The sequence below is a fragment of the Mirounga leonina genome, unplaced genomic scaffold (assembly GCF_011800145.1).
Source record: "Mirounga leonina isolate KUSES-001 unplaced genomic scaffold, KU_Mleo_1.0 Mir_82, whole genome shotgun sequence".
Taxonomy (NCBI): Eukaryota; Metazoa; Chordata; class Mammalia; order Carnivora; family Phocidae; genus Mirounga; species Mirounga leonina.
In genome coordinates, this window is record NW_023270825.1 from 43396872 (window position 1) to 43422557 (window position 25686).

General features: G+C 44.0%; 1 protein-coding gene and 1 long non-coding RNA gene across 2 annotated transcripts in view; one reads left to right on the forward strand and one right to left on the reverse strand.

Annotated features, from left to right (window-relative positions):
• Positions 1 to 1868, reverse strand: part of LGALS3 (galectin 3) — a 16018-nt gene extending 14150 nt beyond the window's left edge. The window contains exon 1 of the mRNA XM_034992954.1: positions 1785 to 1868. The gene's annotated coding sequence lies outside the window, so the exon portion shown is untranslated. The remainder of the gene's footprint in view (positions 1 to 1784) is intronic.
• Positions 1465 to 25686, forward strand: part of LOC118002444 — a 35541-nt gene continuing 11319 nt past the window's right edge. The window contains exons 1-2 of the long non-coding RNA XR_004677054.1: positions 1465 to 1551; positions 10802 to 10966. This is a non-coding gene — a long non-coding RNA (uncharacterized LOC118002444). The remainder of the gene's footprint in view (positions 1552 to 10801; positions 10967 to 25686) is intronic.

The window sequence follows — 25686 nt, forward strand, 5'->3', positions numbered from 1 at the left end:
GCTCAGGTCATGATCCCGGAGTCCCGGGATCGAGTCCCGCATCGGGCTCCCTGCTCAGCGGGGAGCCTGCTTCTCGCTCTGACCCTCCTCCCTCTCATGCTCTATCTCTATCATTCTCTCTCTCAGTAAATAAATAAAAATCCTTAAAAAAATAATTAAAAAAAAAAAAGAAGAACCAGTTCAGGCACTAGACACCAAATGTTAACCCAGCTGTCCTCAGCAGGAGCCTGTTTCCCAAGCCATCACAGGAAAGGGAGGCTATGTTTTAGATCAGTTAACCATGAGTCTCAGCTACAATAATCTCACAAGCCAACTGTATTTAAGGTCAATGTGACATGCTCAGGTTATAATATATGCATGCAAGTCTCTGCGGTTAAGATGTTGAGTCTGGCTGATGAGGTTCTAGGCAAGTAGGTACCCAAACTATAGGTGAGACCAGCATTGGCCCTTGACCTCACTAGCAATAAGTGAAGTCTTCACAGCAAAGCACTGATGTATACTTGTAGCACAGGGAAACATCATTGTTTAAGGACGCCTGCAAAAAACTAGCTTTGGGGGTCAATCTATCAGGCAGTGTTCCCCCTCCTCTGCTACTTAAGTAACCTGGTGAGTAACCTTCTAGCACTTTGAAGCTCAAAACATTCAAAGACCATCATCAAACTTTTCCCCAGAACACGGAGTAGGTGCTGATTCTGAGTGTAACCCCCAAACGTTATGAAGTTAGGAAGCAGTTCCCATCTCCCAACGATCACAGATGAACTGTCTTCCATTCCTTTCCCAGAATCCCAGAAACAGGCTGGGTCACTGCGGTTCAGCCGTCTTCACTGCCCAGCAACCCAACTCCCAGGAGTCACTTTACAAAACTTCCACAGTATCTGGACTAGGAATCACTAACTTAAAGGGGTGGGCCTGAAGCCGAAGTCACAGCCTCACCGTACGTGTCTCTGACTCTCTGCCGTTCAGCTCCTACTCCTCAGAGTGGATACATTATAGTGTTTTTATTTCAGCACCTGATAATTCAGAATACATCTTCAAACCTGTTTTAAAAGCTGTCCCCCGATTTTCGGACCAACATTCTGCCACACCCTACACGTCCTCCGCACAGATCTGGGATAATGCCCAAATCAGCCAGTCTGGGCAGGGATGAGTCACCGATTTGCAAAAGTTTGGATGTGCACTGCTCGCCAAGCCAGACGCATGCCCACTCAGGCCCCGGGGCATCACCACTTTCTGTGGGATCAGCACCCAGAGAGCCGCGGCAGCCCCTACCGCGGCCGGGCCTGCTAGCAGGGCTCGCGCGCGCCCCACAGCCAGCCCCAGCGGCCGCGCCGCCCGGTCAAGGGGCGCAGGGGCCGCCTCCAGGGTCCCCGGGCAGGCCCGCCGCGCGCAGGGAAGGAGGACCCGCTTCCTAATCCCACACTGGGGCGGGCCGCTGCGGTTGCTGAGCGCGCCCTCCCCCAGCCCCGGCTCGCGGGCGGGACGCCGTGGCCGAGGCTGCCGGTCGCCGCGGAGGCTGCCCCGCGCCCTCATCGCCCGCCCCGGGATCAGTGCGTGAGTCTCTGTAAAGCGCCGCTAACTTTCCCAGAGCCTCAGACTGCGCTCTCTCGAGGGGTCCAAGCCGCGAGTGCCCCGGTGCCCCCAGCTCCTCACGCGACCCCCCGCCTCTTCGCGCCCAGCCGCCGTCCGGCAAGCCCCCAGCCCCCAGCCCCCGCCCGGGCGCCCTCGCCCCTGCGGGTCGGGGCCGTCAGAGCGCCCCCTCCGCGTCCCGCCGCCCCGCCACTCACCCGACGCCTCGGCGCTCGCTCGCTTGCTGCGGGGGCGGCTTCGGCTGAGGTGGTGCGATCCCTCACCGGGCGGTGGCTCAGCGCCTCAAATAGGCTCGGCCCGGCCCGCCTCCGCCGAGGCGTGGCCCCCACCCCCGCCCGGCCCGGCCTCGCCTCGCCTCGCCTCGCCCTGCAGACCAGGCCCGGCGTCCCCCGCCCCGCCGCACACCCCGCAGCGCGGTTCCAGGGCGCCGCTGAGAAGCTCGGGATCTGGAGAGCGGCCGGTGGGACGCTCCGGGGCGCCCCCCAGCCCCGCAGCCTCCAGTTGGTGTCCCGCGGCCGCCCGAGACCTGGAGTGGGGCCGCGTTCGCCGCCCGATCTCCCGATTCACCTGGTGACTCCTCAGACCAGGATGGGGAGAGTCTGCGAAGCTTTCAGAGCGTGCTGCTTTGAAGTTTTGCTTGTTTGCGTGTTTTAACCGAGTTTGCTCATTTTCTGCCTGAATTGCAGACGCTCTCGTCCCTTCTGCATTTATTTTACCTAAATCCTCTCTCAATATCAAAGCCTTCCCAAGAAGTGCGCAGTGACTTGTGTCCCTGGGAGGGCCCTGTCAAGTTTTCTGAGGTGCTGGGTGAGATAGATGCCCCCATGTCTTGACCTTGCATTCATTCCCTTTCTGAACTGCGATGTGGGGACCCACCTCACCCTGGGAGCCCGAAATTGTTCTTGTTTGTTTGCTCCTCACTGCATCCTCTGCATCTTACCTAGCCTTTGGTGTGTAGTAAGTTCTCAGAAAAGATTTGTTTCATGAATGAATGAACGAAATAATGAATCCCTTCCTAGAAAGCCTGTTGTTTTCTCAAAGGTTGGGGAGAGTCCGGATGAAGGAGGGAACAGTTAAGCACAAAAGTGGCTTTGGTAAAGACAGGAATAGGATAAAGCTACCACTCTAAAAAAGGTTCTTATAACAAATAGTGATTCTTGGGGCGCCTGGGTGGCTCAGTCGGTTAAGGGGCTGCCTTCAGCTCAGGTCATGATCTCAGGGTCCTGGGATCGAGCCCCACATCGGGCTCCTTGCTCAGCGGGGAGCCTGCTTCTCCTTCTTCTGCCTGCCGCTCCCCCTGCTTGTGCTCTCTTTCCCTCTCTGTCAAATAAAGTCTTAAAACAACAACAACAAATAGTGATTCTTGCAAGAGAGAAGGTATTTATTTGGTATAATTTTGCTGAATAATAACTGAGTGAAATGGTTAGGGACGTCCAAGATGGATTTTTTTTTAAGTTCAGATATCCACTCACAAAACTTAACTCACAATGGATTAAAGGCTTAATTGTAAGACCTCAAAACATAAAACTCCTAGAAGAAAACAGGAGGAAAGCTCCTTGACATTGGTCTTGGCAATGATTTTTCAGATATAACTCCAAAGTAGAAGCAACAAAGGCAAAAATAAAGTGAGACTACATCAACTAAAAAGCTGCATAGCAAAAGAAGTAATCAACAAATGAAAAAACAACTTACAAAATGGGAGAAACTTGAGAACTATGGATTTGATAAGTGGTTAATCTCCAAAATATATAAGGAACTCAAAGAACTCAATAGCAAAAACAACAACAACAACAACAACAAAACAAATAATCCTATTTAAAGAATGGGCAAAGGACCTGAACAGACATTTTCCCAAAGAAGACATATGACCAACAGGTACATATAAAGGCATTCAACATCACTAATCATCAGGGAAATGCAAATCCAAACCACAATAAGATATTCCTTCACACCTGTTAGAATGACTATCATCAAAAAGACAAGAGATAAGTATTGGCAAGGATGTGAACAAGGGAACCCTTTGTGTACTGTTGGTGGGAATGTAAACTGGTACAGCCATTATGGAAAACATGAAGGTTCCTCAAGAAACTAAAAATAGAACTACCATATGACTTAGCAGTCCTACTTCTTGGTGTATATCCAAAGGAAATGAAACCACTGTCTTGAGATATCTGCATCCCCATGTTTATTGTAGCATTGTTCACAATAACCAAAATATGGAAACAACCTAAGTCTGTTGATGGATGAATGGATTAAAAAATGTCACACACACACACACACAGGAATATCCAGGCTGTGAGAAAGAAGGAACTCCTGCCATTTGCAACAACATGGATGTACTTTCAGGGTATTATGCTAAGTGAAATAAGTCAAGCAGAGAAAGACAAATACCATATAGAATCTAAAAGAGCTCATAGAAACAGAGTAGAGTGATGGTTGCCAGGGCCTGCAGGTATGAGAGAAAATAGGGAGATGTTGGTCAAAGGGTAAAAACTTTCAGTTATAGGATGGAGTAAGTTCTGGGAACCCAATGTACAGTATGATGACTATTATTAACAATACTATATCATATATTTGACAGTTGCTGAAAGAGTAGTCTTAAATGTTCTCACCACACACAAAAAATGGTAATGTGTGAGGTGATGAATGTGTTACTAATTTTACTATGGTAATCATTTCATAATACATATGTATATCAAAAAATAATGTTAGTGGGGCACCTGGGTGGCTCAGTCGTTAAGCGTCTGCCTTTGGCTCAGGTCATGATCCCAGGGTCCTGGGATCAAGCCCCGCATCAGGCTCCCTGCTCGGCGGGAAGCCTGCTTCTCCCTCTCCCACTCCCCCTGCTTGTGGTTCCCTCTCTCGCTGTGTCTCTATCAAATAAATAAAATCTTTAAAAAAATAATAATAATGTTAGGAATAATAAGAGCTAATATTCATTGAGCACTTATGTGCCTTGTACTATGCTTAGTACATATGCCCATATATGGGCAATCCCCCATATATGTACACCCATTTTATTTACTTATTCATTTATTTATATTTTTTCCAAGTCTTTTTTTTTTTAAGATTTTATTTATTTATTTGACAGAGAGAGATAGCGAGAGCAGGAACACAAGCAGGGGGAGTGGGAGAGGGAGAAGCAGGCTTCCCACTGAGCAGGGAGCCCGATGTGGGACTCGATCCCAGGACCCTGGGATCATGACCTGAGCCGAAGGCAGATGCTTAACGACTGAGCCACCCAGGCGCCCCCAAGTTTTTTTTTTAATCATCCAGTGCTCATCACGACAAGAGCACTCCTTAATCCCCACCCTTTTTTCACCCTTTCCCCCACCAGCCTCCTGTCTGGTAACCATCAGTTTGTTCTCTATAGTTAGAGTCTGTTTCTTGGTTTGTCTCTTTTTTTTCCCTTTGCTCATTTGTTTTGTTTCTTAAATTCCATTTATGAGTGAAATTCATATGGTATTTGTCATATGGTATTTGGCTGACTTATTTCACTTGGAATTATACTGTCTAGCTCCATCCACGTCATTGGAAATGGCAAGATTTCATGCTTTTTTATGACTGAATAATATTCCACTGTGTGTATATATACCACATCTTCTTTATCCATCAATCAATGGACACTTGGGCTGCTTCCATATCTTGGCTAGTGTAAGTAATCCTGCTATAAACATTGGGGTGCATGTATCCCTTTGAATTAGTGTTTTTGTATTCTTTAGGTAAATACCCAGTAGTGTGATTGCTGGATCATAGGGTAGTTCTATTCTTAACTTTTTGGGGAACCTCCACACCATTTTGCATTCCCACCAACAGAGCAAGAGGGTTCCTTTTTCTCCATATCCTCACCAACACCTCTTGTTTCTTGTGTTTTTTATTTTAGTCATTCTGATAGGTGTGAGGTGATATCACACTGTAGTTTGGATTTGCATTTCCCTGATGATAAGTGATGATGAGCATCTTTTCATGTGTCTGTTAGCCATCTGTATGTCTTCTTTGGAAAAATGTCTATTTGTGTCTTCTGCCCATTTTTAATTGGATTATTTGTTTTGGGGGCATTGAGTTTTATAAGTTCTTTATGTATCTTGCATACTAACCCTTTATCAGATATGTCATTTGCAAATATCTTCTCCCATTCTATAGGTTGCCTTTTAGTCTTGTTGATTGTTTCTTTGGCTGTGCAGAAGGGTTTTATTTTGATGTAGTCCCAATAGTTTATTTTTGCTTTTGTTTCCATTTCCTCAGAAGACATATCTAGAAAGAAGTTGTTACGGCAGATTCAAAGAAGTTACTGCCTGCGTTCTCTTCTAGGATTTTTATGGTTTCTGGTCTCACATTTAGGTCTTTAATCCATTTTGAGTTTATCTTGGTATATGGTGTAAGAAAGTGGTCCAGTTTCATTATTTTGCATGTTGCTGTCCAGTGTCCCCAACATCATTTGTTAAAGATATACTCTTTTTCCCATTGGATATTCTTTCCTGCTTTGTCCAAGATTAATTGACTATATAATTGTGGGTCCTTTTCTGGGTTTTCTGGGTTTTCAGAGTACAGGTCTTTCACCTCTTTGATTAGGTGTATTCCTAGATATCTTATTATTTTTGGTGTGATTATAAATAGGATTGTTTTCTTAGTTTCTCTTTTTGCTGCTTCATTATTGCTGTAGATTTTGTATCCTGTGACTTTACTGAATGCGTTTATCAGTTCTAGCAGTTTTTTGGTGGAATCTTCCAGGTTTTTTATATATGGTATCATGTTCTGCAAATAGTGAAAGTTTTACTTCTTCCTTACTGATTGGATGCCTTTTATTTCTTTTTATTTTCTGATTGTGGTGGCTAGGACTTCCAGTACTATGTTGAATAAAAGTGTTGAGTGGACATTCTTGTCTTATTCCTGACATTAGGGGAAAGGCTCTCAGTTTTTCTGCATTGAAGATGATATTAGCTGTGGGTTTTTCATATTTGCCCTTTATTTTTTTTAAAGATTTTATTTATTTATTTGACAGACACACAGCGAGAGCAGGAACACAAGCAGGGGGAGTGGGAGAGGGAGAAGCAGGCCTCCGCGGAGCAGGGAACCCAATGTGGGACTCGATCCCAGGACCCTGGGATCATGACCTGAGCCAAAGGCAGACGCCTAACGACTGAGCCACCCAGGCACCCCATATATACCCTTTATTATGTTGAGGTATGTTCTCTCTAAACCTACTTTGTTGAGGGTTTTTATCATGAATGGATGTTGTACTTTGTCAAATGCTTTCTTCACATCTATTAAAATGATCAGATGGCTCTTGTCCTTTCTTTTACTGATGTGACATATCACATTGATTGATACATGAATATTGAACCTCTCTTGCAACGCAGAAATGAATCCCACTTGGTTGCAATGAGTGATTTTTTTAATGCACTGTTGGATTTGATTTGCTAGTATTTTGTTGAGGATTTTTGCATCTATATTCATCAGGGATATTGTCCTGTAGTACCCTTTTTTTGTGGTGTCTTTATTTGGTTTTGGTATCAGGGTAATGCTGGCTTCATAGAATGTATTTGGAAGTTTTCCTTCTTTTTCTATTTTTTGGAATCATTTGAGAAGAATAGGTATTAACTCTTTTTTTTTTTTTAAGTAGGCTCTACGTCCAACATGGGGTTTGAACTCATGACCCTGAGATCAGGAGGCACATGCTCTACCTACTGAGTCAGCCAGGCTCCCCTGTATTAACTCTTCTTTAAATGTCTGGTAGAATTCGCCTGTGAAGCCATCTGGTCCTGGACTTTTGTTTGTTGGGGGTTTTTTGATTACTGATACAATTTCTTTTTTGGTAAATTTTTATCCCCATTTTAAAGATGAGAAAGCTGGGGGCACCTGGGTTGCTCAGTCATGATCCCAGTGTCCTGGGATCTAGCCCCGCGTCAGGCTCCCTGCTCAATGGGGAGCCTGCTTCTCCCTCTCCAGCTCCGCCCTGCTTGTGTTCCCTCTCTCACTGTCTCTCTCTGTCAAATAAATAAATAAAATCTTAAAAAAAAAAAAGATGAAAAAGCTGAGGCACAGAGTACTAGATATGACCAAGATCACAACATAGATCAGTCGAAAGTTTGTCAGCGTCTGAGAAATAAGTGTTTGGAAATGGGATATTTGCCATTCAACAGATTAAGGCAAAGAACATGAAAGAAAGAAAGAAGGAAGGAAGGAAGGAAGGAAGGAAGGAAGGAAGGAAGGAAGGAAGGAAGGAAGGAAAGAAAGAAAGAAAGAAAGAAAGAAAGAAAGAAAGAAAGAAAGAAAGAGAAAGAAAGAAGGAAGGAAAGAAGGAAAGAGAGAAAGAAAAGGGGAGGGGAGGGGAGGGGAGGAGAGGAGAGGAGAGGAGAAAGAGAAAGGTGGAGGGAGGATGGGAGGGAGAGTTGTGGAAGGAAGAATAAAAACACTACCAAGAACAGGTCACCAAAAGTTGAGAGATTCTGAAGTTGGAAGGGGTCATTCAGAAATGGAAAGAATAACTGACTGCAAGGTGAAATTATCTCTGAGACAACAAAGGAACAAAGTTGCTCTGTGGCTTCGTGTTTTAATTCTAAGGAACAGTTTTCCTATCTCATACCGGATTCTGTGTCTGGCTAATATGTGAGGAAACCTCTGTATGTGCTTGATGTACGTCTTGGGGCTTCTGGATTTTTGGCTAGAGGAGAAGGGATTTTGTGCTAAAGAATGGAGTAAAGATAAAGGACTAAGAAGAGGATGTTGGAACCAATCTCAATCCAGCCTCTTCTGCTGGGTTGGAGCCCCAGAGAATAAAGGGACTGTCTTTGTGAAAGCTTTGAGAGACCCTGCATCAAGGCCCAAGTGACAAGAAATAGTCCTCTGGTGTGATGCAGCTCTTCTTTCCCCTTCTCCATATAACCCAGGGCTGTGCTGGCTCTTTGCAGATTTCCAGAGCAGATTCCTGGGACAGACATTAAGGTTCTCACTAGGGAGAACCACTAGCAGTGTCCCTGGGAGTTCCCTCAAGCAGGTAACAGACATTTCTCAAGGATGGAGCAGATACTGCAGCTGATGGGGCTGACACTCTAGTTTTGTTAATAGAAGCACAGAGCCAGGGAGAGGCTGCTCACGTAAGGACTGTGGGGGAGCTTGTAAATAACCTCAGTGGGACAAAGGAGGCCTGGCTAGAACTGGCCAGCTGGTGGTTGTGATGTAATTTGGCGATACAACCACACATGTTCTGTGTTTGGGGCAATGACTTCACTCGGTAAACCAAAATGGAAAATTGGAAATGTGGTATTGTGGTATAATCTCATGAACACAATGTGATCGAAGGGTAGAGATTAATGAAGAGCCCAAATTACATTTTACCCCCAGATATATAGATACATTTAGATATATAGTATGTCTATCCATCTATGAATAACTCTAAAAAATAAGATATTCCTAAATGTTTTAAATAAATGTTTTTAAAATGTAGGATTCATGATGGGTTGCAGTGTTCTTATGAACTTAGAAATCATATGAAGTGACCCAAGTACCCTTATAATGTGGGCTCTTTCGGATTCTATGATGTCTGAGAACAATGGATATGTGATGTGTATAAAGCTGTATTGCTACGAAGAAAATTGGAGGAAGCAAACATTTAAATTTGGAGTTTAGGGGTGCTTGGGTGGCTCAGTTGGTTAAGCCTCTGTCTTCGGCTCAGGTCATGATCCCAGGGTCCTGGGATGAGACCCACATCCGGCTCCCTGCTCCGTGGAGGCCTGCTTCTCTCTCTCCCACTCCCCCTGCTTGTGTTCCTGCTCTCGCTGTCTCTCTCTCTGTCAAATAAAGAAATAAAATCTTTAAAAAAATAAAAAATAAAAATAAATAAATAAATTTGGAGTTTAACGTGGACTGTCCCTCCTAGGACTCTCTCCTTCACTTACCCGACCCTGGCCACAAGGGCCCCCTGGCTCTTCCTCCTTGATCACAAGGTTCACTCCAATTTTGCATCCTTGCATTGGTGATTACCTATGTCTGGAATTCTCTTCTCTCATTATCTACTAACTAACCCTCTCACTTTCTTCAAGTCTTTGCTCAAATGTCCCCTTATCCAAGAGTCTACTATTGTATCACCCTATTTAAAATGGCAACTTGAACTTTTCCCAGTTCCTCATGCTATTGACCCCCCCCTTTACCCTACTCTAATTTTTCTTTTTTTCACAATGTTTATTAATTTCCAGCATGCTATGCAATTTTCTTATTTCTTATGTCTACCGTTTATAGTTGGTTCTCTGTGCCTTTCTTCCATCCCCTCCCTGACTGCAGTGTTATTCACTATTCACTGTGTGGTTCACTGATGGATCCAAGTGGCACATAGTAGGCCCTCAATATTTGCTAAGTGAATAAATTCATAGTGTGGGCTGTAGAGAAAAATCCTCTGGCTGTTTTATTTTATCACTTTCAATGCTGTTCCCTCCAGTTCACTATTTAACGTTCCCTTAAAAAAATTAAGAGTGAAAAATTCAATTAAGGACACCTGGGTGGCTCAGTCGTTAAGCGACTGCCTTCGGCTCAGGTCATGATCCAAGGGTCCTGGGACTGAGCCCCACATCAGGCTCTCTGCTCAGTAGGGAGCCTTCTTCTCCCTCTGCCACTCCCCCTGCTGTGTTCCCTCTCTCACTGTGTCTCTCTTTCAAATAAATAAATAAAATCTTTAAAAAAAAAGAAAAGAAAAATTCAATTAGTAAGTTGCTATATTTTTAAAATACAAAAAGAAATTATATCTATTCCCCAGGGAACTGATTAATGATTGACCACTTATTTTGGATAAATAGACCTAGTCTCAAAGCAACTTCATTATGAAGCAGTTATCAGTTTCCTTTGCAAAATGTATTTGAAGGGTTACTGTAATACATTTTGCAAAGGAAACTCAAATTATGTATACTCTCCAAATTTTAACTTTGTCTTATCTTTTTCTTGGAAGAAATAGATAAGTAGTATTGTCTCATTTTTGCTGTCAGGGAAAGGGATTTACTTATCTCCACTCATCCATGACAAGGAAGATAATCCAGAAGTCATGACTTTTATAACTCATCTAGAAAAGCACCGACCAAAGAATCTTTGCAGGGACGGGCTGATGTAAACTAGGGAGAAAACCAGGTGTAATCTGGCTCCTAAATAATTCCTGCACTCCCTAAAATAACCAACTAATTAATAACTTGTGTAGAGATAAATTATTTCATCCATTTTTCCACCCTAGGAGGAAAATGTCCTCATGAAGGACTCCCTTGATGGAGTTGAAAAAGCGTCTTGGTATCCTCTAGGATAAATCTGAAAGTGCTTCAGTGGCTGGCACTCATCTTGCATCGTTGTCTCCTCCAAGCTTACACAGAGAAGTCCCTGTGTGCTGGCGATGAATCACTGTGTGGGTAGGAATTAATTATGAAAATATAATCCCTTCTCTGAAGAGGGAACCTGGCAACGAATTTACTTGAATGGGTCATCCATAGTAAATGACTAACCTATATCTATCAAAAAGGAGTTACCCACAGGAATGGTCTTTGTCTCCTAGGAAAATGAGTAAACACTTAAATCTTAAGACTTTGAGTCGTGAGGCCACATGGACTGACGCAAGGCATCGCTTCCCTTAAGGGGTTAGCCGCTGGTACTAAGAAAAAAGGGTAGCCAAATGGGTTGTTATGGAGACAAGGGATGAGTCACCCTCTTGCCTTTATTTCTCGTAATCTTGAGTCATTTTAGAGATTGATAAAGATCATGCCCTTGATACTTAGCGGGCTTATACCTAATCGTAGGATCAGACATTTTTTGGCTTCACTTCCTTACTCACATATCCCCATGCACCCCCTTTTGGCACCGATTTCATGCCCCTTAAAGCTAGCAAAAGGATTTTCTGTGATCAGGGTGTGTCCGGGGAATTTCTAATTTCTACATATGTGGTAAAAAGGGCTCATTAGTATCCAACCTGAAGCCTATATGAACCCTTCTAAGATAGTGTAAAAAGTGATCTAATAAAATCGTTAAAAATATCATTGCATAACTTCTATGTACAGTTTATTGTGCAGTTTGAAAAAAAGGGACAAGCCCAGTATTAATCCTCAAGCAATAGGCTGGCTGATTTCTACAGATGCAGAGATTTTAGGACCATGATACAAAAGCAAGAACCCTAGAGGAAGCATCTCTCCAGGGCAGGGAGATGCTCAAACAACAGATTCACCTTCTCACAGTTTTAGAGGCTGGAGGTCTGAGATCAAGTTGTCAGCAGGATTGGTTTCTTCTGAAGAAAGAAGATGCCTTGGCTTCCAGACGGCCTACTCCTCCCTGATTCCTCATGTGGTCTTTCCTCTGTCCGTGTCTTTGTCCAGATTTCCTCTTCTTATAAGGACAGCACTCATATTGGATTAGGGCCCACCTTAATGACCTCATTTTAACTTAATTTCTTCTTTAAAGCCCTTATCTCCAAATACAGTCATTCTGAGGTACTGAGGGTTAGGACTTCAACATATGGTGTTTGAGGGGGACACAACTCAGCCCACAATGGAGAGAGAAGGGGAAGGAGTGAGAGGTGACAATTGTTACTTTAGCTTGTGTGGTCAGGGAACACTCCTCCAAGGACGCCATATTTGAGCTGAGACCTAAAAAATGAGGAGAGGGCAGCCATGAAAAGATGTGAGGATAGTGGACTCTTGGTTTTGGCTCAGGTCGTGATCTTGGGGTCGTGAGGCTGATCCCGCATTGAGTTCTGTGCTCAGCACAGTCTGCTTAAGACTCTCTCTACCCTGCTCTCTCTCTCTAAGATAAATCTTTTCTTAAAAAAAAAAAAGATGCGATGAAAGAGGGGACAGCAAGCAGAATGTCCCTGAGGGTGGCGACAGAGACAAATGCCAGAATAGGCATGTATTGGACGTCTCCTGCCCCAGAAGCCCCCCTAACAGGGTCGCTCCAGGCAGCTTCGTTAGTACCTCATGACCTCCCACCTCAGCGGGAGTTGATAGAATCAGGAGTGAACTATTGAAACAAACTGAGCACTTGGCTTCTCTCACCCGGGAGCTGGGATTTGGGCCCCTGAGAGACCATCAGTCACTTGGTACATGGGGCTGTGAGACAAGACACATGGAGAGATCTGAAGTATTTAAACTCCTGGTTCCAGGCCTTTTCAGAGGCCTTGTCTTTTTTCTGCGTTTGGATTATGTGTCACCTTTGCCACCACCACGCCTACACCCGCTGGCTTTTTGAAATCCTTTTTCTTCTTAGGCTTGCTAGAACTGGTTTCTGTCACTTGCCACCAAGTGACCCCTTAACGCAGAACATAAGCGCCCTCAGGGCCTCCCTGGAGTGGGCTTGATTGTGGAAGGCTGGGTCCTCCAGCTGTGCTACTCTAGAATTGCATGAGAGAAAGCTGGCTTTCCGTGATGTCACCTTAGCTGCTGCCGTTTGACTCCTGTCCAGAATCTCCCCACTGAATCTCACACTGCCCACCTAGGGGCATGGAGACACCCTGCTACTGGGAAATCTTTTCTGGGAACTTGACCTTGGGTTGCACTTTCTGTGCGAGGCAGCCTGTCCACCGTCAGCTCAAGCTTGCTTGGATCCCCGATTTTCTGGTCTTCATCCCTAACAAATCCCCAGGAGTTCTGGCCTCCATCCTGCTGTATTCTACTTCCCGCCTATCCCTCAGCAGATTCTTTCCTCTTCTCTCCCCATAAATCATACTTTCCCTCCCCAAAAAATACATTTCTCGCTTTATATAGATTTCCCCTGGCCTTTACTAAAACTGAAACAGTCAAAACACTCTGGCTGCGACCTCTCCAACTCGTGCATCTGCTAGGTTGGGGAGAGAAGAGGTGAGGAGGCCAGCTGGAAAGTGCATGGGACCCTACTGATTAGCATCCCCTCCCTGGAGCCAGAGGTCTGAGTGCAAATGGAACTGTGGGCATTGCTGGGTTGTGCAGGGTGGGGCAGAGCAGGACTGACAGGCTCTTGCAGTGATCCTTCCAATCTGTACGTTGGCACTGTGCTGTGCATATTTTCAATGCATCTGTTAGTCAGCAACCATAAATATCTCTGTGGAATGAACTGGGGATATCTGGTTTGTGCAGAAAATAGGAGAATGTGAAGGAGGATTTTCCCCTCTCTGAACTTTTGAAGGGCATGCCATGTGCTCTGAATGCACAGGGGCAGAATCAAGGTCATAAGCCTTGAGAGAAGCTAAGAAGCATGTACTTACAGCTGGCTGTTTACTATAAACTGTCTATGGCCCACAAAAGCACATTCTAATCATACCCAGAGCATGAGGCAGCAAAGGGTGGTAGGTATTTTTCTAATCCAAGTTTTAAGTCAAAGCTCTCCAAATCCCTTATTATCATTAGCTGCAATGATAATGATGATCCTGGGACATTCAGAGCTACTTGCCCATGGTCCCATCCAGAGTAAATGTCAAAGGTGTTACAATTAAATAGGAAGCTTCTGTTTGTTCTAAATCTAGCATCGGATTGGAGGTGGGGTAGGAATTAGGCCATGAAAAGTGAAGTCCATGTTTATAGAGATGAGAATGGGCATTATGACCTTGAAGTTAATAAAAGCCCTTCCTGGGGGCAAAGACAAGTCAGAGCTGAGGGATTGATTCCTGGTGATGTACTGGTATAAGAGCAAGAAAAATTTACCTCTCACTGGTATAGTATTCCAGGAGATGAACTGTTATTATCTCCCTTGCAAATAAACAACAGTTTGAACTATAACCATTATCACTACCCACTGCTCATCCTGCCTCTGCTGCCAACCTCCTCATCATATCATCACTCACTCAGGCATGACACGTCTTCTGCAGAGCACACACAGGGAGGACGTGCTCTCTACCCTCAGGGAATTCCCAACCGTTGGGTCAGACACCCGCATACATAAACAACTCACTACAGTGCAATGTGGTAACTGCTGGAGCAGAGGAATATGGCACATGCTATGGGAGGATGGAGCAAGAAACAAGTCGCCCTTCTTGGGAGTGCGGAAAGGTGGGGCAGGGCCATGGAAACAGCCTGACCAGAACCACCAAGGGCTAAGGGTACTGACGTGGTAGCAACGAGAGGAGAGAACACAGACACTGGGTTCATTACATGCCTGGAGCTCCTCCAGGCATTTCCTAGACTCTAACTCATTTAATCCTCACAATGAATCTGTGAGCTATAAATGATTTTCCTCATTTTGCTGATAAGGAAACTGAGGCTCAGAGAGTCAGATAACTTGCTGAGAGTCACATAACTAATGCATGGCAGAGTTGGAGTTTGAAACCAGGCAGCGAGGCCTCGAGCCATGCTATGAACCGTGATGCTCTTCTGTGCTTCCCGTGAGAGCACATAGGACGCGTGTAGTGGGTAGTGGTGGGTAGTTGTGCTGTAGTCAGATTCTGAATGTCCTTTAATGCCATATGCTTTATCCTAGTATGAGGGAGCCTTTTTAAACAGACATGATTAGGGGTGCCTGGGTGGCTCAGTCAGTTAAGCATCTGCCTTTGGCTCAGGTCATGATTTTGGGGTCCGGGGATTGAGCCCCGCATCAGGTTCCCTGCTCAGTGGGGAGTCTGCTTCTCCCTCTTCCTCTGCTGTTCTCTCTGTGTCAAATAAATAAATAAAATCCTTTAAAAATAAAAAAAATGGACATGATTAGGTAGATCTTTGCTGTAGGGGAATAAAACACAGGCTGGGTGAATGATGAATTGGGGAAAAGAGAGGCAGAAAGGAGACAAGGGGGCATAAGAGACTATTGTAATACTCCGAGAGAGCAACCAGAGCAGTGGCCACGGGAGCAGGAAGAGGTTATTTCCACTTGTTCACCAAAGAAGGTTTAGAGCTGAATAGCTGGATGGCAAATACCTGGCATGTGTACCACCACCCGAAGCAAAACTGGTAACTAAGCAGAGTACTTTTTTTTGGTGAGGTCAGATGCTGCCTCAGAATCCTTCTCAACACAGTGCTCTCCACATAGTAATAGCAACTACTAATTGATCAGAGTCAGGACATTAGATGAAACCTATTTGCTGTCCCTTGTTGGGATAGACATTTCAGGCATGAACTCTAATAGGACTCAATGGCGGATGGAATGCCTGAATGAGGGAAAGAGGATGGTCACAGTTAACTTGGAGGCTTCTGACTTGGGTGCTTGACTAGAAAGTGAGGTTATTGATTCTGATAGAGAACAAAGGAGAAAGGGGTTGGAAGGGGAAACCATGAGCTTTGTTTTGCAGATACTCCGATCTCAAATTCAATAGGGCTTTCACATGTAAAGCTTGAGGTGGAAATTTGGTTCTGAGCCCAGGAGAGACTAAACTGGAGCTCTGATTAGAAGGAGTATCACTGAGGTGTGGAAAGTGAATACCGTCTCCCAGAAGGATAGAATGGAGGAGGGGTAAGGATGAAATTCGGAAACGCCAGGCCCTCAGCGCTGTAAGGAGAGGGAAAGAACATTGGCAGGTGGAGGTAGTCAGGGGTGTTAGACCGTGCGGAGAGGTCAAGAGCAATGATGAAGGTTGCGACGAGGATTTGATAATGGGGAGATCCTTGTTGCCAATGTTGAGAGAAAATTTTTGATAGTATGGGGTGGGTGGGAACTAACTTATGTGGTTTGGTTTCTGAAAAGAAAGTGAAGAATATAAAACTATTCTGTCGATGGTTTAGAGGCAGGGTTAAGGGAGTAAACCAGAGGGCGTTGCTGATGGGCAGGAAGGATCAGGTGAACAGGAGATCGAAGCTGGGGAGGGGAGGCAGCAGGTATGCACAGAAGCAAGAAGAGATGAATTAAGAACAAGGAGGAGTCCTTGGAAAGAACAGACACTAATCACAGAGTGTAATTTTATGTTTATTGGTGTGATTCATACCACTAGTCCAAGGTTCTTTTTCGGTCACTATTTTATCCCCGGTGCCCAATAAAACACCAGGGACTGAATAAATAACACAGTGAATAAGGTGAATGAATGGCTGAATGACATCGCTTCTTCTTAGTCGTGAAGGAAGTAGTCACTAGGGCAAATGTTCTTGGTGGTAGGGAATGGAGGAAATCATTTTTAGCTGGTGATAAATGAATTCACCAGAATTCATATAAAAGCTCTACCAGAATTTTCACTCTTAAAGGCAGAGAAAGAGAGGGAAGGCAACTGTCATTATTTCCCTTAGAAAGACATTAAACTAAAACTAAACATAAACTACAAGTTGTATGAGGATTTCTGAAGGTCAATAATTAGTTATGGAGGTGGTACTTCCTTTATAATTTTCTCTTCTTTCAAGAACTAACACCCAAGATAAATACAAAGTAACCACCTCTGTTTTCTAGCATTTATCTGGTCAGCGGACGCTTTCTAGAATATATACGCTTTAGAGGTGCACTACTTTTTTACGACGTAAGTGTGATCAGGTCTAGGCAAAAAATTTTCCTTCCACTCGTGTCTTTCCCCTCGAGATTAAAAAAAAATTTTTTTTTAATGTTTTCCCTTTGTCATAGCCTGTGAGGAAACAAAATTATATAGCTGCTTGCCAAAAAACACAATAGGGGCAGCAACATCATCATATTTGTGACTCTTTATAATTAAGATGAGATTGATATGAAAAAATATTTTTATTCCTTTCATGATATTATAAATTCTATGTTATTCCTTCTGCTCTTTTCTCAGCATATCTGCTTTTTCTGAAGGGTAGGCACTTTTACATATCAATAACTCCCAGGCTACCGAGTTTTTTAGACAGCTCTCTCTGACTGCGTCACTCCGTCACTCCCCGTTCCTCAACACCTCTTTATATTTCAAATGTCAGTGAACTCTGGAGCAGGAATCAGCTGCATCTCAAGGACACAAAAAAGGCCCCCGGGGCCTCAGATTTCCCACTTCAAGAAGGGATGGAACCCCTGTTCTTTATGGGGATTGTATGATTGAGTGCTAAGTCCTTTATGCTCTTGAAACGGGTATGAAATTCTTAGAGGAAAAGGCTGAGTAAGGAAAACCCAGCAAGGCTGTGACTCATAGATCAGCTGGCCTTGCAGAGGCCTCCAGCTTCTGTCTCCGCAAAGCTGAAGAAGAAGCAGAGTCCAAAGAAATGGGTCCCATGACCATTGTTCCCTAAAGCTGATCTCCTATAGAGCAGAGGCGTTAATGTTTTGGGTTAGGTCTCTTTGGCTGTTTTTTTTTTTTTTAAATGGCAGTTCCGCATATTATCACAGTAGAAATCAAATCATGTGCTTCTGTGTTTGGACATCAGGGCGCCTCCTATTCCTGGCTTGGTGGGTTTAGAGTCGTTTATTATGTGCCCAAGCAAAAAAGCCCCTCTGGGGAAATCCCTTCCTTCCTTGCTGCTACAGGTAAGCATGTCCCAGCATTTAGAAATAGGGCGTTCTCACAATTTTAGTGCATGTGGGGAAATCGGAGATGGAACTCAAGCCAAGAAGCGCAGTTTATTGGCTGGCTTGGCGGTAGAGGCTCTCACCACCCAGGAGACTTGCTTCAGACAAGGATGGAGTCTTGAATCTGGGTGTAGCCCCTCGGGTGGATCAAAGCTCCAGTCTTGATTTGAAGTCAGAGGGAGCCTCTGCCGTTGAATGGAAGCAGTGGGCAGTGTGGCTTTAATCAAAGCCATAAGGACCTGCAGTTCGGTCCTCTGAACATTAGGGCCTGGTAGGGGACAGAGGGAGCACGCAAGGGTGGGACTGGGGGCAAAAGATCCAGGTCCCATATTCATAAAAAGCCTTACATTTGGCCTTTTGTGCTATCTGCAAATGAGGTTATGAATTCAGACATGAAGTTGTACTTTCAGGAGGGAAAAAAGACAATGTTCATTATATAATTTTAATTTTAAAAGCACAAACATTAAAATAGGCTACGATTTTAAAATCTTGGTTGGCCATGTGCACATGTTTTTTAGAACACCAGGAGCCTCAAAAGTGGGATTGATCTGCCCTTCCTTTGCTTTCCTGCTAGCAAAGGGGCTTTTAGTAAGTGTGGACTGAATAACTAGGAGGCATATATTCTGAATAATACAGGCTTATGGAGAGTTTACCAAGAGAAACCATTCTACATCCTTTTCCTGGCAGTCAAACATCCCCTGTCCGCCCCCAGGAATGTGTTGACCACAGGCAGCTCCTCCCCCCCATGCTGGGGCTGCCAGAATGACAGTGGGGTCCACACGGATCCCAGGAGCGTGAGACTCAGCTTCCTCCCAACACCAGTGGCTCCTTGAGTGGCTCCACCCATCTACTGAGCACCTGGGCAGTGGGAAGACCAAGATATTCATGGTATATCTAGAAGAGAGCACGTGAAAAGAAAAATAATAATAGTGCTGGCTTCTCCCTCTGTGTGAGGAGAAACACATCTCATGAGGATTTATAGTTCATGTTTCACCACAGAGCTGAGCTTTCACTATCTGCAAGGCCTTTGGAATGAAAGACAATAGTAACGCTCATTTCTCCCTTGCCTGTTCACACATCATCAGTCACTGAAGCTGTACCTCCAGCCTTTCATCTAGAAATACACTGAGGTGAATGAGTTTCAGAGTATCAATATAATCAGCCACAGAACTTTGGTATACAAACATTCAGTTAAACAGTGTGAAGATGGACAAACAAGTAGCAGTATCTTGGGGGGTGATAGGAACAATAATCCCTTTTTAATTCACTCCAACGAATATTTATCTAGGCTTACTCTATGTAAGCACTGTGCTAGGTCCCAGGAGGAGAAAGAATCTGCTTCTTGTCCTCAGAGACTTTGGCGACAGTTTGGTATCTTTCAGACTTCTGGCTTTGGAGTCACATAGACCAGTGTGTGAAGGTGCTTGACAGAGAAACTGTCATATACAGGACCTGAGTAAAGAGTGGTTCCTTTTCTTTTATGCCAGAAGCTTTGCTGTCACCGGCCCTCTCAAGGACTGGCCACCTGCTCCTGAGTCCCAGTTCCTGGCTGTGTTTTTGCAGTTTGCTGCCGGAGCTGCTGGCTCTGTCAGAAGCCAGGCACCTTCTTGGCCCTTTGCTCAGTCTGCTCCTTATACCTCAACGCTCTGTGTTCCTTCTGCTCACCAGGATGCTTATCTGTGGCCAAAGCTGAGCCTCCCAGATGCTGCCTGCCTAGGTTTCTCAGATCTGTCCCTGGTCTATCCTGTCCTGATACCACTCGGCCTATCGTGATATATCCAGGCTATATCAATTTTACTATTGAAATAACCTCTGATATCTCCAGCTCCAGGCAAATCAAATCTTCTTAAACCTTACCTTTGATCATGTCACACCTGCTCTCAAACCATTAATGACTCCCATGGCCTCTAAATTCAGATAAAACCTCAGCCTGATGGGGAATGGGCTAACTGGGTGATAGAATTTAAGGAGGGCATGTTATGTCATTAGTCCAGTGAAGGCACTGGGTGTTATAAAAGACTGATGAATCACTGAACTCTACCTCTTAAACTAATAATACACTATATGTTAATTAATTGAATTTAAATAAAAAATAAAATGTAAACAAACAAAAAACCTCAGTCTGAGGGTCTCAGCTTAGCACGATCTAGCCTAGCCCACCTTTTTAATTTCATCTTTCTTTCCACCAGTGTATACATACCAGCCTCAGTGGCCCCACCCTTAGTGGACTCATTGCATTCCTTGAATATGTTCTGGCCTTTCCTTCCTGTGTCCTTTGCTCTTGTTGAACTTTGATGGGATTTCAGCATAGGAAGACAGAGGGAGATGGAGAAAGATGACTGAAGGGAACGACAAAAACAGAGGCATATACAGGGGTGGGAGAGGGGACACCAGAGAGGAGACATGTTTGGTTACTGGGTACTGGGCACTTATAATCCCAGACTCATAGCTCTTAGAGAGGAAACTAAATGAATCATCTGGTCTATCCCTGGCCTTCAGGCTGGGAAAATATTTTTGTTTCCATCCTATATATTAGGCCATCAAGGCCCAGAAAGGTTAAGTGACATAAATGGAGGTAGGGCAAGAAATGTCTAGACACACAAATTGGGGTCATCCTATAGAATCCTTTAATGCCAGGTTAAAACTTATAGTAAATTCACTCAGTAATGGGGACTATTGAAAGCTTTCACTGGGGTAATGACATAATTAGAACTGTTTGGGGCAGTGTTTTCAAACTGTGGGATATGACCCATTAATGGGTCACAAGTCAATCTCTTGGGTCATAAATAAAAAAAAAAAGTCAGAGTGCAGTATTGCTTTGCAAGTTTTGCATGTGTGTACTGGGTTGTGAAGTAAAATATATTTCTTATTATGTGTCATGGCCAAAAAAATTTGAAAGCCGCAGTTTTAGGAAGATTTATCTGGTGGCAAATCATCAGCTGAATTATGGGTACAGGCAAGGAGCCTGGAGTCTGGTAATCTAGTTGGGATGCTTTTGTCATAGCCCAAGTGGGCAGTAAGAAGATCTAAATAGGAAAGGAAAGGAGGGGAAAGCATGAAAGATTTTTGGGGGTAAGAGTCTCAGGATGTGGGGACTAGGATTGTGGGGGCTCAAAGGGAGGGAAAAACCAGTCAGGGTTGACTGAAAGTCATACTCAGGTGCTTGGGAAAATGCTGGTGCCCACAGCCAAGGGGGGAAGTTGAGTGAGGGGACTGGTTTGAGGACCAACATGAAAGATAGACAGACACACAACCACCGTCAGCTACTGGATCAGTCAGGGTCCCAGCAGGAGAGAGAATCCATTGAGATGGTTCCAGTGCAAAGACCTGAAGGAGGGAAGGACTTCCAGGGCTGTTGGCAGGTTTAAGGGAACTGACTTGCATGATGAGGAGCCCAGAGATTAACCACAGTATGAAGCTCTTCCTGTCAGATTCCTCTGGCGCCCAAGCTTGCAGGGCACCACCTCCCCACTCTTCTACTCTCCCATCCCTGAGATGAGTCCACGACTGCTGTTTGGTTTGTCACTACCATTACTCTTACTGTTGCTATTATTTCTACCCTCACCATCACCACAGGCGAACATCTATTGAACGCTCATCTTGTGCCAAGGGCTTTACATATGTGATTTCATTTAATCATATTTACCTCATGAATTGGTCCTATCATTATTCCAACATTACAGATAAAGAAGTAGAAACCTGGGGACACTTAAAAACCAAGTTCACACAATTAATAAGTGGCAAAGCTGTAATATGAAGCCAGACAGTCTGATTTCTTGACCACTCTTAATCACTGCAGGGTACTGCTAATTACTGAGAAATGGAAGATAAGAAAGTTATCAAATGATGGGTAGTTAACCACAACGAAACTTAGAGTAAGTTGCTGTTGATATCATACTTTGGTGCAAGTGGGACCAGGCATCTCTTGTTCCTACATCCCTAATTTCTTCTTGGAAGCTCTGGTGGGACTTGTTGGTCTAGGTGTTATCTAGAAAATCATCATCCTACTCATCCACTGCCTCAGGGTTGTAGGCTAGAGTCATAATCTCCAATTTTAGACAGGTGCAGGATTGGGTTGCCCTTGTTGTCTGATTGTGGGCTGTGCAGCCTCTTCCAGAAACTTCTCAGATTTTACTCAGGTTAGGGTCTCTTGGTTGCCCTTTGGCCATTCTGGTCTGCATTGTTTGAAACTAGCTCAGGTTGAGAGCCCAGGGATTCCTCTCAGGGGCTCAGGGCCCCATGCCAACTAGAATTGTCCTACTTTGCATGGACCAGGTCCCATTCCTGTGCAGTGTGCCTGTGGTGTGTGTTACCTAACCAAAGATTAAGGTTGGTCCTGCCTTAAGTCCAACTTCAGACAGTCCAAGTAACTTCCTGGACCTCACTTTTCTAGCAGTTGCGTGGCCCCAGCCAGGATCCTAGGACCTGTTTGCCTTCCACCTGTATCTCCAACAGCCCCTAGCTGACCACCCTCCTGTATATTCACTGGGTGTAGACCTCTCACTAGGTCCTTTTCTCAGGTTGGAAGGACCTGACATCCCATTCAGCTTATTGATGTGAGTCCTGTGATGATTAAGCAAGGCTTCCCTAGCTTACACCCACAGCCTCATGTTCTCTCTAAGCTGCCTTCAGATGACTCACTGCCCTCACACCCATGCCTTCCTACTTCTTTTCAGGAAATGATTTTTGAAAATGGTCTTTTTTAATAATAGAAAAGTAATTTTTACCCGCAGGGAGCAAGAATGACAATTCCCAACACTGTTAATAATATGTGCACATACACACACACGCACACACACTCCATTGCTTCCACAAATAGAGAAAGTGCTTCCAACTAGATAGGAAGAAAACAAGGCAGTCCAGAAGGATGTAAACCTGAAGTAAATTGCATGTCAGGAAGAAAAAAATCTTGCTACTTAAAAGGCCAACTCTCTATGCCCAGACAAATTATGTCCTAGGATGTGGGTTGCAAACATTTTATTAGTATAACTTCTTCAGACAAATCTTATATGAACTCTAATTTTAAAATATTTATAAAATAATTTATTTGTATACATTTAAAAAAAATTTTTTGTATATATTTTTTTAAAGATTTCACTTCATTTTATTTTTTTTAAGTAGGCTCCAACCCAACATGGGGCTCGAACTGACAATACTGAGATCACCAACTGAGCCAGCCAGGCCCCCCTATTTGTATACATTTTAAGCTAAAATTCATTTAGCATTCACGTATAAAGTTAATACATGAGGGAAAGTTACTGTTTTGATGAATGCCAAAATTTAAAATAATTAATGTAGGTATAACCATTGCAATCTTGAAATCAAGCTTGCCATTTAATTTACTTCTATATATTATTTTAGTTGCAAAGAGTAAATAAGTACATACATATTTTTAAAATCGGCTTGTCTAGTCATCTATTGTATAAACAGATCCAGAAGTTTGAGAAAGGAATACCAGAACAGTTTTAAATTTTTAAATCAAATCATCAAGATTGTTGAATTTCTTATCCTAGATACGAAAGTCAGACATGAAATACCCAACACTTTTTATAAGCAGTAGAGCCATGTAGCAGGATATGCATTCACTTATAAAAGCCCACTGAGGCCTAACAGGGACCAAACAGATGCTTCTGAGCCTCGTGTGACAGTTGACTGAGCACTGCATTCTTGGAACAGACATGAAAGGCCAGTGCACACCCATACCTTCCCAATCAGTGGCCTATGACTAACCACAGTCTATGGTAATAGAGTCAGATTAGTGATGGGTGGCAGGGTGGTAAGGGCTCGTGACTTGAAAGGGGCACGAGAGAACTTTCTGGAATGCTGGACATTGTGTGAGCCGTAGTGGGTAGTGGTCATATGGAGTACATATGTGTGAAAATTCATGAGCTGTACACTTAAGAATTGTGCATTTTACTGTAGGTTAAATTATACTTCAAATCCCTGTTAGCCAAAAGAGAGAGAGAGAAAAGGAGGGAGGACCTGATTGGCTCAAAAATCTGTCAGCAGAAATTTATGTGCCAGTGTTTCTATTGTGTTATGTGTTATAATTTGGTAACTAGCTAACATATTTTGTTTTGTTTTGTTTTGTTTTTTTAAGTAGGCTCTACATCCACTGTGGGGCTTGAACTCACAACCCTGAGATCAAGAGTTGCATGCTCTACCAACTGAGTCATCCAGGCGCCCTGCATATGTTTTTGTGTTTGGGTTTTTTTTTTCCCCTTTTTTTTTTTTAAAGACTTATTTATTTATTTGAGAGAGAGGGCGTATGCTTGTGAGCAGGGGGAGGGACAAAGAGAGAGGGAGTGAGAGAATCCCAGGCAGACTCCCTGCTGAGCACAGAAGACAGAAGCAGGGCTTGATCTCATGACCTGAGCCAAAATCAAGAGTCGTTGCTTAACCGACTGAGCCACCCAGGCGCCCCTGTTTGTGTTTTTAATGATAGTTTTTAAAAATAGTTTAAAATGTATTTTAAAAGTGAAATCCATGTATACAGTTGACCTTTGAACAACACAGTGGTTACAGTTACTGACCCCCATGCAGTGGAAAATTTGCCTATAAATTTTGATTCCTAAAAACAACTACTAATAGCCTACTGTTGACTAGAAGCCTTACCGATAATATCAACAGTCAATTAACACATATTTAGTGTGTTATATGTATTATGTACTGTATTCTTTTTTTTTTTAAAGATTTTATTTATTTATTTGACAGAGACATAGAGAGCACAGATAGGCAGAGCGGCAGGCAGAGCGAGAGGGAGAAGCAGGCTTTCCACGGACCAGGGAGCCCGACGCGGGGCTCTATCCCAGGATTCTGGGATCATGACCTGAGCTGAAGGCAGCCGCTTAACCGACTGAGCCACTCAGGCGCCCCTATGTACTGTATTCTTACCATAAAGTATGCTAGAGGAAAGAAAATGTCATTGAAATCATAAGGAAGGGAAGATACATTTACAGTACTGTAATATATTTATTGAAAAAAAAACCTGTGAATAAGTGGACGGGCACAGTTCAAACCCATATTGTTCAAAGGTCAACTGTATTTTAAAAATAAGATTCAAATCAAATATATTTAAAAGATGGAAGTTAAATCATGACCTTACAATCACTCCCGGCAATCTTTGACAAATCATGGAAGATTTAAGAAGCCTGGGTGACCAGGGATGACAAAGAACAGTATGAACAGTCCCGTGGAAAGCACATGGGCCTTTGTACACACCAACCTGGGTTCAAATCCTAATTTTGCCAGTTACCTAAGGTCTGGTGGCTAGTACGCTATCAAATACACAGCCCCAGTTTCCTCATCTGTAAAATGGGTCTAATGGCACCTGCCTCAGAGCTGTTGGGACAGTAAGTGAGAACATAACTGAAGTGTCCAGCACATTTAGCCAGCCCCCAACAAATGCTGGTTCTCGTCTCTTCTGTATCCCATAATGCGGTAAAATATGCTAGACTGAGAGGGGGCCTGATTGCCTTTAGAAAGGCATGCCTCTTAACTTATTTTTCCAGAGGCAAAGATGGACTTGCATCATCTGTCTGTCCCCAGCCACACCTGGCCCTCCTTGCTGCCGATGACACATTTGCAAGACTGTGCATAGGCCCCGGACAGAAACATGTCACACAAGTGGAGGTGTTGGCCATCCTCATCGTAGACAGAAAATGACCGGCGTGTGAGTGGAGCAGACCAGCCAGCCCAGGCCCTGGACCTCCAGGCACAGGAGCAGAACAGAAATTTGTCAAAGGATGG